Source organism: Manis pentadactyla, chromosome 5 (genome assembly GCF_030020395.1).
Source record: "Manis pentadactyla isolate mManPen7 chromosome 5, mManPen7.hap1, whole genome shotgun sequence".
Lineage (NCBI taxonomy): Eukaryota > Metazoa > Chordata > Mammalia > Pholidota > Manidae > Manis > Manis pentadactyla.
This window is the reverse complement of record NC_080023.1, coordinates 146,569,554-146,581,745: the sequence shown is the minus strand read 5'-3', so window position 1 is coordinate 146,581,745 and position 12,192 is coordinate 146,569,554. Positions and strand designations below refer to the sequence as shown.

Sequence of the window (12,192 nt, the reverse complement as noted above, 5' to 3'; positions counted from 1 at the left end):
CCCGTTCTGACCACTTCAGTTCCTGGCTCTACGACTCCTTTCCACACATCTCTCCTCTACCGTGGGAAGCCTCAGGAGGGCACTCGGCCACCTCCAGCTACTTTTACCACTGCTGCCCCACTGGAAAAGGCACGTGAGCAAGGGCAGCACCTCAGATGATCGTTCACTCTGGACCTCAAAGTTCTTCCCAGCCCTCTTCTCTGATTTACTCTTCAGACCATGCCATTCCTCTTTGAAATGTTCTCATCCTTTCTCCACCCCAAGTGCCAAAGCCAAACTTCTTTCTCACCAGCAGAGAGAGGTCAAAATCCACCTCTCCTTTACTTCCTAACTACTCATCATGCCAGCTTCATTATGCTGGACTTTGGCACAGTCACTTAGTTCTCTCAACCACCTGCTTTCTTCCTATCACCTGGAAGAAATTCCATTTGCAAATCTCTTCTGCAGTATCTCCTTTCTCCCCACTACATCCCGCTGTCCCCAAGTCCAGATTGTCTAAGAGTCTAGTCTCCTCTTCCTCACAGACTTTCCCAAGATAAGGAAAAGGGTACTTTGAAATTTCACCTCCCCTGATGGCTGAATAGCATTTGCCTAAACTGTACTACAATTATGTGGGGCTGGGACACTGTAATTCTTCTCCAGGTTGACACCAAATCCAAAGATCAAGAGCTTTTCCCTGACCTTCAATAAGTATCATGACTGTATGTTATACATTTTTTTTCCTGCAAAGGAGCAGTTTCCTCCTAATACATAAAAAAAAAAAAAAATCCGTTCAATACAGAGAATGCAATCACTTAGAATCCTATACCACAGAATCCTATAATTTTCTGGTGTCTGAACCAGACATTTTTACAACCCCAACGCCATAAAAGGTTTAAAAGAAATCAAGGTACCCAGCTATTAAGAGACACTCCAGTTCTCCATGAAGTTTGTTTACTCTGTATTCATTTTTGCTTGTCTACTTTTCCTGAAACTCCTAAAATCCTGCATAAAACATTAGAGCACACAGAGACAGCGGAAGCCCAGGACAGGCTCTCACTCAGAGGATAAGGTAATGAACATGTGACGAACACTGAACCTGACTCTTTAATTGCTGCAGGTCAGGTTTTTACGGGTTTTCTCACATATTTAATGAAGGGCACCGTCTTCTAAGAGGCACTGCATAAATGTTAATGTTCAGTTGTTCACGTTTAAATAACGTCTGACAGCACTGAAAAAGACCCTGGAGACTTTCTGGTAATCTAGTTAGTAAACGTGAGCTATAGGCTCCTCAGCCACCTCCGGCAACCCATGCAGACGCAGCCACATATTCACAGCAAACCAGACACGTTCACACACAGATGTGTACACACAGAAAATGGACACCCATGGAACCAGATGCACATGCAGACACAGACACATACACACAGACATTAGTTCCCCAAAGCAGACCTATGTGCCCAGAAATGGTCTTACCTGCAGAGCAAAATCTTACCCTAATTACAAAAGTAGTCTTCAATCAGTGCCCCACCTGCCAATTCTGGGCTGGCTTCTATGCGAGCCTAAGACTGTCCTGATGCTTAGCATGAGCTGCTTCAGGTGCAGAAGGAATTTCGGTTTTTATAACCCACACAGGCTTGCCAAAGTTGTGTAACCACACCACCTAGTCAGAAATGCTATCAATCTGTGTTACACAACAGCCACCACCTGGTTACAAACGGTTACTGCATACCTCTAGCAGGCTCTGCTGCCCCTCTCTGAGGCAGGTTTCTGCATGGCAGGCTGGATATTCTATTGTGGAAATCAAGCAGCTGCTAGGATTACATTTCTCAAACCCACATAAATACGGGAAATTAAAACCTATCTTTCCCAACACTTCCGTTCAGATGAGTAAGTGCACCGACACAACTTTCAGCTCAGTGAAAAGGGGGATTAATTTTACTCGCTGATAATTTTTCATTTCCCCAATTGGGGGCCCAGAGACAACTGTTTTCAAAGCTCAAAGACTTTCAGAGATTAAAAATAGATTCTCAAGGTATGATCTCTTCATTAAATGATAGCATAGCCAACAAACAACTGCACTACTGAGAGCTAACTGCTGCAGCCCAACTGGATGTGGCATCTGGCGTACAGGTCCCCACTGCAGAGGCCCCACTCAACAGCAGAAGTGGCCACAAAGAAAATAAGGGGCAAGCACATGCTGACAACCTAACATCAGTAAGAGAGGAGAAGCTGTACCTGTATCAACTTGGTCCTTTTCAGTCCCTATTTCAGGGCAGGGCCTGCTAGAAACCTGGGGAGTAGGCACTTCTGCCCCTAGGGGTGTGCTGTGAGATGACAGATACCTCACTCTGTGTCCCCAACACCACACTGCACTTCCCAAACCCAGACAGGGGCCATGGGGCTCAGATGAGAAGGAGCCAGGCAGATAGGCATCCTCCAGCACAAAGCGCATCTTGGAAGATGGAGGTCTCAGGGATAGAGGCACAGGAGGAAACGGGTCAACTCCTGGAAAAAGGCAGTTCCAGGTATTACTCATTCATGAATCATCTTAAGGAAATCAGCAGTGAGCATCAGAAGCTTCAACTTGACTGTAGGAGAAGCCAGAGCAAAAAGCTGGGGAGAAGGCTGAAAGCCAAGTGCTTTAACTGTTGGGGGCAGGAGGTTCACAAAGTCACACGTGACATGCCAACGCATCAGGTTAACGTGATCAGGTAAACCAGAACACCCCTGCTCTAGGTGAGTGAAGAGGAAAATCCCAGTAGGTGGCCTATGGAAAAAATGTTCCAGTTTCTGTATCCTGAACACAACAACTGTACTTGGGTGTTCTATGAAGACTCTAGCTTCAGAAAGTTCCTACTGCAGGAACTAAAATAAAAATTCAATGTGGAACAAAGAAGAAAAGAATAAAAAACAGTACAGTGTATTTAAAAAAAGGTAAACAGGATCAGAAAATTATATGAAGAAAAATGGTGAAACCAAGAGACAACAAGCTAGGGTGGGAAGAACTGTAAGGAAACTGAAAGTGCAAAATTAACTCAGAAGCAATAAAGGGAAGTGAAACTACAGAAACAGTAGAAAACTGAAAAGTGGAGGATAAGCTTGAGAAACTCTGAGAGACAAGGAAAAGCTCAGAGAAGCAAAAACAGTTCCAAGATAAGAGAACCATGGAGGGAAAAACTGCCAAGAGTAAAGCCAAGACACAAATCATCAGTGCTTGAATGAAACTCAAAGACAAAAAGAACAGAGAAGCTAGTCATGTTGTAGGATTCTATTTCTATGAAATGCACAACAGGCAAATCCAGAGAGACAGGAAGTAGACGGGAGGCTGCCTACGGCTGGAGTGGAAGTTGGGGGCAGGAATAGGGAATGACTTAGTGGGTTTGGGATTTCTTTAAGGGATGAAGAAAATGCTTTAAAATTTTACTGCGGTGACGGTTGCACAAGTCTGATTTACAGGAAGTAAACACTGGACTGTATACGTAGAACTGTATAAATGGAGATGTATGTGATTCTACAGTATGTGATTAAATGGAGATGTTTATGGTATGTGAATTGCAACTCAACAAAAAATTTTTAAGAAAGAACAAATGGAACACACTTAAAGATATAAAATATAGAATAAAAAGCAACTATTCTGAAATGAAGAAAAATCTGAGTATTGAGATTACAAGGGCATAACAGGTTCATGCAAAATCAGAGAAAAGAAGCCTGCACTTGGACACATCCCAGCAAAATTATTTAATTTCAGGATGAAAAAGTTGTAGAAACATCCAGGGAGGAGGAGAAAATATTTGGTTTAACTTAAATAGCAGCAATAATTAAGTGTAGCACAAGATTTTCTAAGGCAGCATTAAATACCAGAAGTCAATGGAAAATGAAGACCTATACAAAACTAAGGAAGAGGTTTCTGCAAAGAATTTTATACCCAGACAAGATGCCCTTCATCTGGAACACCAAAAAAATGCAAACTCAGGTACACATGGGCTCAGAAAGAAGAAAAAAAACTTGGGGCTATATTTCAACCACATAAGAGGCAAAATCTACAGAGGCCACAAATACAGAGCTGCTAGTAATATATGCCAACCAAAACCATCAAAACAGGGACAAAGCTAAATAATTAACATAAACCTGGTTATAAAACTGAATGCACATGCCAAATTTTTCTCTAAACACATGCAATGCAAAAAATATAATAAAGCAGATCAAACAAGATGACATTAATAAGGACTGAAAAAACAAAGATAATAAATACTAAAATCCTTCTCCCCTGAGAAGGAGTTGTTGTCTTTTTTAGTGTTTCTTTATTTAAAGGAAATCACTAATAAAATTTGAAACAGACTATAGGCTAAAACCCAAACTAAACCTGTAAGTGAGTTTATTTCATCATAAATACCCTCAGATGAGTCAAAAAGTCAATTCCAACACTCTAAGATACACCTTAAACAAAGTGAAACAAAAATTAAGCAATGGTAATGCTTTGTTATTTTTTAAATGTCAGAAACAATGGAATTCAGATCAGAAAATAAGAAATAGGGAAAAGAGGGTCATTTGACATTGATGAAGTATAAAATTCACAATAGAAGTATGTCAAATTTTATGTTATAAACATTATTTCATGCAAATTAAGCCCAACTGCTTAGCAGTACAGAAGAAATGACCAACTCTCCATAAACATTTTTGTCTCCAAAAAGATGGGGGTGAGTGGACAGAGGGATATGAGCACAGGCTCAATCAATCTCCAAGTTAATTTTATTTTGTATCCATTAGAGAATCTGACTAATATAATGAATAAGGATAACATAATAGGCATGAAATTTTACACCCCATTGAAAATAGAACTTTATCTTCAATAGCTAAAGAGCATTTGTGAACACTGAACATCATGTCAGAGGAGAATTTCAATACACACAAAATAGTAACATTTATATTTCTCACTGCCTGACCAGAATGCCAAGAAAGGATAAAAATAATTATCAACCAAGAATCTAGAAGTTTTCAGCCTTTCTCCCCAAATAACTAACTGTTGGGTCAAAGATGAAACTGAAACTGTAAAAATATCCTTACAATTAAACAAAAAAGAGTAAGCAATAAACACAAAACTAAGTACAAAGAAACAATGGAAAAAATAATATATTAAGTACAAAGAAAAATTTAAGAGAAGGCGAGAGAAAAATTAACTAGAAAATGAGCAAGAGTATTGGTATTTTGATCAACACTTCCAAGAGGGCTCTTAAAAGAGCCTCCCAAGGCCAAGGCAGGTAGGTTCCATTCAAACAGACAGGGCCCAGGAAGCTTCCCATGCAAATGACTCTAACCATTAAGGACAGTTACTTCCTGTTACTCAGTGACAAAGCACTGGAAAAGGATGAGAAGCTTGCCAGCCATTTAAAAAATCTAGCCTATCCTAGCAATTTACCCAAATACAAGTTCTCAGATTCAAAAAGACATATGCACCTCTATGTTTATTGCAGCACTATTTACAATAGCCAAGATATGGAAGCAACCTAAGTGTCCAGCAGTAGATGAATGGATAAAGAAGATGTGGTACATATACACAATGCAATACTATTCAGTCATAAGAAAGAAACAAATCCTACCATTTGCAACAACATGGATGGAGCTAGAGGGTATTATGCTCAGCGAAATAAACCAGGCAGAGAAAGACAAGTGCCAAATGATTTCCCTCATTTGTGGAGTATAACAACAAAGCAAAACTGAAGGAACAAAACAGCAGCAGACTCACAGACTCCAAGAAGGAATTAGCGGTACCAAAGGAGAGGGGTGTGGGAGGGCGGGTGGGAGGGAGGGAGAAAGGGATTGAGGGGTATTATGATTAATAGACATGGTGTAGGGGTTACGGGGAAGACAGTGTAGCCCAGAGAAGGCAAATAGAAGCAGCCTCTTACTACACTGATGGACAGTGACTGCATTGGGGTATGGGTGAGGACTTGATAATATGGGTAAATGTAGTAACCACATTGTTTTTTCATGTGAAACCTTCATAAGAGTGTATATCAATAATACCTTAATAAAAAAAAAATCTAGCCTAATCCTGACCTCAAACTTGACAGAGCACAAGAAAAGGAAAAAAGCTAATATTATAAACACTCATTTCAACAGGTAGAAAGAAGCAATCTTGAAAGATCAATGGAAACCAAAAAGGCATTGGATAAAATTCAACAACTTTCAAATAAAACTCAATGCATTTGACATAGAAAAAAAAATGTCTGCAGAAAGAACCCCTATGTCATGCCAATAGTCAATGAGACATACCCCAAAAAATCCAGGGGAGTGCCCATTAAAGCCAGAAACATATGGGAGTCTGATAGCCTCCACTGTTCTCCAAGTTAGAACTAATACAGTAAGAAAAAGAGTTTAAAGTTCCAATGAAAAAGGAAAACAAAAGAATTACAGGTAATAGGTCTATCTATGCAGAAAAAGGCAGCCAGTTACAAAATGAACTCAGAAAAAACATCCCATGCACTAGCAGTAACCCATGAGTCCCCCCACTTGCAAAGGACTGTAAACATACATACGCAAGTATGCTGGAAAGCAGGGGGCCGGCCACCAAGCACTTCACAGTGGTTATCTCCACAAAGTGGGACTCTTAAGTGGTTTTTTTTTCATGTGTGTTCATTTGATTTTCTAAGTTTTGGTTATTGCCCCCCTCCCCCAGTGTATTAGGGAGCAAAATGGGCAGTAGTTCAATTTGTAGTACCTATAAGGTTGGTAAATTCAGGATAAAAATGAGGCAAAGCTGAAAGGCTAACCTTAGACAAATACTGAAAAAAATGTTTAATTCTTCAGAAATAATTAGGCATTTGAAAATATCTGATTTGATTAATGTAATCTCTGATGCATGCTTTCCCTTTAAGGACAAAATCTAAATTTTGTTATTTTATAAAAACTTACACATTTGGTCATTTCCTATTTTTGCCTTTTCAAATAAATGTTACATATTGACATTTCAGTGTCCCTACTGTTGTAACACAGAGTAAAACAACAAAGGAGATTTAGGATATCAGCTGAACAAAAACTACTGACTCTGTAAAAAGCTAACCTGCAGAGGAAAAAATTCTAGAAACACCAAAAGCAACTGCATTGACTAACAGCACCCTCTAGTGTTAAAAAATTTTATTGGTATTTGGTAAAACTAAGCTGTAAAACATTGTTTCAAAAAAACTATTTTGGAAAATGTCAAACATACAGAAAAGTAAACAGAATTAAAATACATTTTCATTTCATATATAACTTATCTCCAACCATGCACTGTTTTGATTTATATGACAACTTCTCCAGGTACTGAAAGAGCCCTCTCCACTAACAGCTGATTTTAAAAAACCTTTATTTTTAACTTGGGCACACAGCCAACTAAATTCAGGCAACATGTCCTAGCCTCTCTTGCAGCTGGATGTGACCATGTGCAGGCCCTGTCTGCAGCCATGTTAATCAACCAATACTCTAGGAATAGTGGAACAATAAGAAAGGAGCCAGATATATGAGAAAGAGGCTTCTGTTTCATATTTGGGTATATCAGAACAGCTAAAACTATACAACCAATAAAACAAAACAAAACAAAAGCAATCTAGCAAGACCCCAATTACTAAATTTCAAAAGGAAATGGACCAATACATGTATCAAACCTGGCTGAATGTTACTTTCCTTCAAATGGAAGGAGTCCAATACAGGTAAACATCTGGGTGAGATAAATAAATTCATTGTCCACCTTGACTATCAAGACTTATTAAATTGGCTTCTCCAGCAGACACTTAAAAGGCTGGCCATTCATTTATAATATCAAAGCACAACTCAGAACACGTGCTGACAGCACATGCCAGAATTCTGGCAAAGTAAAACAAGCTTATCCTAACTCTCAAAGTAACTCTATTGTGAAGACTGCATCCCTCAAACTTAAGAGTCACATCCCAGTGTGCCCTGGGCAGCACTGCACAGCAGAGCACAGGTTACCACACAAACAGCACCGCACTGGGAGTCTGGGAGCCCACACCACATGGTAGTGTAGGTGCAGGTCATCAACCAATGGGCCTCAACTGTCTTGCTCTGAAAAATAAAGGTGCTGGCCTATGTCTGTGGTTTCTGCACTTCTGGTTTTAGTATTGGAATAAACATCCTCAGATTAAAGCTTATACAAAACCTAGAGGAGGGTAAAAAATAAATCACAAGTAGGTAGATGATGTCATTAAAATGGGGGCTCAATACTCTTCATTGTAAAGTTTTAACATATTTTTTGGAAATAAAAAATAAAGTCCAACCAGTAAATCAAAGATTCACTCTTATTGAACTTTGCTGACAGCAGCAAGAAAAATACATTTACCAAATTTTCTAGAAGCAGCTTGCAACTGTTATGCTGTATTATACCACCGGTATCGTTATTTGGCTACCCTACACAATGCTCAATTTTAAATAAAGGGCGGGGGGAGACCATTCAGGACCAAGAAAGGTAAAAATCAATTACTTTAAGTCATTTTATATAATCTGACTTTAAAATTTAACTGTTTGGGTTAAAAAGTATATGACATACCTACTAGAATGGCTAAAACAAAAGAAACTGCTAAGATCATACCAAGTGCTGATAAGGACACAGAGCAACTGGAACACTCACACTTGGTGGGCACACAGAATGGCACAACCACTTTGTTCGAAAACAGTTTTGCCACTTCTCATAAAGTTAAAACATACATTTACTCTGAGATCCAGCAATACTACTCCGGGATATCTACCCAGAGAAAGGAAAACTCACGTTCCAACAAACACCTGCACATAAATGTCTATAATGACTGTATCTGCAATAGCCAAAACCTGGAGACAACACGCACCTTTAGCTAGTGAACAGGTAACAAGACCATGGCATGTCCCTACTAAAATGAGGTATCATTTCACACCCATCAGATAAGGCCAGAATACAGCATATAATAATACCAAGTGTTGGCAAATCTGTGGATAAACAGAAAATTGTCCCACACTGTTGCCACAAATGCAAACTGGTTCAAATACTTGGGGGACACAATTCGGTAACATCTAGCAGGTTGAAGGTGTGTGTGCATATGATCCAGCAATGCCACTTCTCAGCATAGTCCATCCACACTGTTCTTAAACAGCACATAACCAATGTACCAATAGGATAATAAAGTTCTGGTATGTTTAAACGGTCGAATAAAGCAGCAGTTAAAATGAATAAACTCTACAGCTAGTTGGGTCCATGTGGCTGAAAAACGAATCTCCAATTGAGCAAGTAGGTTACAGAACATCTGTCATTTGAGATCTTTTACATAAGGTTTTAAATCATGCAGTCAATACTATATGTGTACTTATGGACATATAAACATGTAATACAAAAATAAATATGGACTGCAGAGTTACCTCTGGGAGAGAGGAGGGAGATGACATTAGTAAAGAATATAAAAAGGTTATCTAAAATGCTTTATTTTCTTTAAAAAAAGAAAAGACCTAAAGACAACATGTTTAGCTTTATTAAATCTGGTTATCTGGCATATGAGTGTTCATTCTCTCACTTTATTTGTATTTGAAATTTCACAATTAAAAACAAACTTCTAATAAAGACTATCTTTAGAAGGACAGGCAAAACAAACAAAAACTGGAAGAGTGGCTGCCTCCAGAGAGGAGCTGACACCAGATGGGAGAGAAACTTACTTTCTATGTTTGTCCTCATGCACCTTTTGGATTTTGCTCTGTATCTAACTAGAATGCATTTTTTTAATTGCAAATGAATTTGATGTCCTCTTCACCTCCAGTGCCACCTCCCTGGGGGTGGGGAACTATCTGAAGTATTTTTATTTAAGATAAGGAAAGGCCACCGAAGACATGATGGAGAGTCCAGCCCTTATTGTGCCACGAACGAGCCCTGTCATCTTGGGAGGTCACCAAGCCTGCCCCTCTCCAAGGGTTGTGCCACTTCTAAAATCCTATCTTCTGTGAAACACAAACCATCTCCATAAAGCAGGGATCGGAAGTTCTAACTATGCCACAGGAGAGGTAACAAGGTCTCTTGTAACCCTGGTAGGAAAATTTAGAACCTGTTTCAAAAGTTCCAAAGACCATCATCTACAGGGATTGCTTCATATCCTCTGAGGAATAAAGTGGGTAGAGATGTATATAGTTACTATTTCTCAATACTTGGATGAGGCAGGAGAGCAGGAAGCTTACGACTTATTATCTTAATGGACTAGGAAGCAGGAGTCACGGTGAGGCGGAAGCAGGCTGTGGATGAGACGGGGAAAGGATGCGCCAAAGGACTGACGCACTGGAAAGCGGAAGTCAGGGTCTGGCTGAGACAGGACCTGTGAATATGGAGTGGGCAAAGTCATTTTGGTATCTGGTTCTCTCCAGTAGAGGACAACTGAGAAAAAACACAGAAAAACTGAATAGCACCCCCAAGGATGGCTGGCAAGCTTCAAGGCCAGTTCAGAGTGAGGAAGTCAGATGTTGGCAAGATGACAGCCAGGGACTCCCTGTGGCATCCACAGCCAGTAAGTAGGGTGAGGTGAGCAAGGGGAAGCCAGAGAACACCGAAGTGCCCTGGGACAAGGACCATTGTGGGAGAAGGAACGAGAGCTAGGAAGGGCAGGATGCATGCAGAAATGAGACTCTCCAAGCTCGGGATTCCAAAAGTGTCACTGGGAGATGATAACAAGACTCGGGAGAGCTGACATGAACTGGAAGTAAAAATTCCCTGGAAAAGATTCTGTGAAGGCACATGAGGTGTGGAGGCCAGAGGAGGCAATGACTCAGAGATGATGATAGAAGGCACAACGGAAAGACAAGTAGCAAGCCAGGAGCCAACATTCTCAAGGGACATCAGGAATGGCCAAGAAGTTGGTAGATGATGGCAAAAAAGTAAAGGGAAGGTGGTATCACAGACTAGTGTAGACTTCAAAAACTTGCAGGCATTGCTGAGTTAAGGCTAGTTTCCTTCCCTGGAATGCTGTAACATCTGGAGAATTCCTATTCCTATTACGAATTTCAGATCTTTGTTTAACTTACCAATTTCTTAGCAAATCCTTTCCAGACCCTTCAAAATCCAAATTAATCACTTACCTCCCTTTGCCATTATCTCCAAAACAATTCATACTAAGCATCCCTCTTTATTAAAATATCTAATCTTCTTAAAACATAGGCAAAAATCTCTTGAACATAAGCATGAGCAATTTTTTTCCTGTACACATCTCCTCGGGATGGGAAACAAAACAAAAAATGAACAAGTGGGACTACATCAAACAAAAAAGCTTCTGTACAGCAAAGGACACCATCAGTACAACAAAAAGGTATCCTATAGTATGGGAAACTATATTTGTAAATCACTCATCTGATAAGGAGTTAACATCCAAAATATATAAAGAGCTCATATGCCTCAACGCCAAAAAACAAGTAACTTGATTTAAAAATGGGTGGAGGACCTGAACAGACACTTCTCCAAATAAGAAACACAAATGGCCAACAGGCACATGAGAACAACAGGCTCCACATCACTAATCATCAGGGAAATGCAAATCAGAACCACAATGACATATCACCTCACACAAGTTAGAATGGCCAACATGGAAAAGACAAGAAATCTTAACAAGTATTGGCAAGGATGTGGAGAAAAGGGAACCCTCCTACACTGTTGGAGGGAATGTAAATTGGTGCAGCCACTGTGGGAAACAATATGGAGGCTCCTCAAAAAACTAAAAATAGAAATATTATACAACCCAGCAATTCCATTTCAAGGAATTTACCCAAAGAAAACAAAATCCCTGATTCAAAATATATATATATATATATATATATGCACCCCTTGTGTTTATCACATTATTTACAATAGCCAAGATATGAAGCAACCTAAGTGTCCAGCAATAGAGCAATGGATAAAGACGTGGTACATATATACAATGGAATATTATTCAGCCATAAAAAGAAAAGAAATACTGCCATTTGCAACAACATGCATGGATCTAGAGGGTATTTTTCTCAGTGAAATAAGCCAGGCAGACAAAGACAAATGCCATATGATTTCACTTAGTCATGGAATATAAAAACAAAGCAAAATGGAAGGAACAAAATAGCAGTAGACACATAGACACTGAGAAGGGACTGGCAGTTACCATGGGGGAGGGCAAGGAGGATAAAGGGGGACAGAAATTCTCAGCTGTACTATAAGTTGGTCACGGGGATAGTAGTACAGCATGCGAG

General features: G+C 39.7%; 1 protein-coding gene across 6 annotated transcripts in view; it reads right to left on the bottom strand.

Annotated features, from left to right (window-relative positions):
- The window catches only part of SLC23A2 (solute carrier family 23 member 2), a 139,172-nt gene that overhangs the window by 103,857 nt on the left and 23,123 nt on the right, over positions 1-12,192 (bottom strand). Inside the window, exon 1 of one of the 6 annotated variants that reach the window (XM_036885081.2) lies at positions 1,456-1,586. The exons of 4 other annotated variants lie outside the window; for them this stretch is intronic. The gene's annotated coding sequence lies outside the window, so the exon portion shown is untranslated. Of the gene's footprint in view, positions 1-1,455; positions 1,587-12,192 lie in introns of those variants that run through there. One more of the 6 variants, XM_057502758.1, reaches the window with a different exon arrangement.